The sequence below is a fragment of the Capricornis sumatraensis genome, chromosome 1 (genome assembly GCF_032405125.1).
Source record: "Capricornis sumatraensis isolate serow.1 chromosome 1, serow.2, whole genome shotgun sequence".
Lineage (NCBI taxonomy): Eukaryota > Metazoa > Chordata > Mammalia > Artiodactyla > Bovidae > Capricornis > Capricornis sumatraensis.
In genome coordinates this window covers 45,909,165-45,910,711 of record NC_091069.1, presented here as the reverse complement: position 1 = coordinate 45,910,711, position 1,547 = coordinate 45,909,165, and positions in this window count along the sequence as shown.

Sequence of the window (1,547 nt, the reverse complement as noted above, 5' to 3'; positions counted from 1 at the left end):
TAAAGTTGGTGGGAAATGCCTTTTTTATTTGATTGCAAAAGCTTCCCAGAGTGAGTCATTGTGGAAGGAATGAAGAAGGAGGGGGTGTGATGCACAGTCAGAAAAGCTAGAGAAACTTCTCTCTCACTGAGCCCTACTAGATTGAAGAACAAGATGAACAGAAAGATCCAGAACAACCCCGTGGAGAGCCCATTGGCCTGTGAGGTGGGGAGGGACGTTTCACGTTCTGTCTTGCTGGTCACACCTCCAGAAACTGCGGAATGAGCTGGCATGGTCCGTGCAACTGAGTACTTGTTCAACAAAGAGGGCCTATTAGAGCCCTAAAAACCCCAGCTGTGGCAGATTTTTAATAATATTGCAAACAAAATAGTGTCTGCTTTATTCAAAGCATGGGCATTTTTCACTGCTGCTAGACCAACCCCATAAGTTACTCTTCTGAGATGGGATTGATTTGTTTGGAGACTCTTGCACTTAGAAGACATCAAATTCAAAAATAATTTTAAAATTAAAAATTTGAATTAATTTTTTATTTACAGAAATGTAGAGCAGAGAGTACCTGTACATTTCCACCCAACTTTCCATAATGTTAACATCTTGGGTGTGTGTGTGTGTGTTAATGGCTCAGTTGTGCCCAACTCTTTGGGACCCCATGGACTGCAGCCCACTAGGCTCCTCTGTTGATGGGGATTCTTCAGGCAAGATACTGCAGTGGGTGAAGTGAAGTGAAGTGAAGTCGCTCAGTCACGTCTGACTCTTTGCGACCCCATGGACTGTAACCTACCAGGCTCCTCTGTCCATAGGATTTTCCAGGCAATAGCACTGGAGTGGATTGCCATTTCCTTCTCCAGCGGATCTTCCCAACCCAGGGATCGAACCCAGGTCTCCCGCATTGTAGACAGACGCTTTACCGTCTGAGCCACCAGGGAGCAGTGGGTAGCCATTCCCTTCTCTAGGAGTTTTTCCCGACCCAGGGATCAAACCCAGGTCTCGCACATTGTAGGCAGTTTCTTTACCATCTGAGCCACCAGGGAAGCCCAGCTTCTGACATGACCACATCAGAGTGATCAAAATGAACACTGAGCCAGCCAACAACAGGAAATCCACGCTGCTCTAATTCTATTTTCTACACTACAGACCTTATGGGAACTTTACCAGTTGTTTCCACTAATGTCCACTGGGGTCCTATTCAGGGGCCCACATTATATTTTGTTATTTTTCTTTGACCTTCTCCAATCTATTAGTTTCTAAACCTCTCCTTGCCTTTCCTGACTTAAATCCTCTTGAAGAGTACTTGATATTTGTACAGTGACCTTCAGCTTGGACTTGTCTCATGATTGTTTACTCACGATTAGTATGAGGTTTTGCATTTTTGGCAATAACACCACAGAAGTGCTGTTCCATCCTCAGTGCGTCCTGCTGGGGCTCCTGGTGTCAAGATGTCCCATTCCTGGCAATTTTAACCTTGTTCACTGGATTTCTTCTCTGTAAGGTTCTTTATCTTTGTAGTTTAGAAATGCCTTGGAGGACATTTGTACATTGAAAAGTTT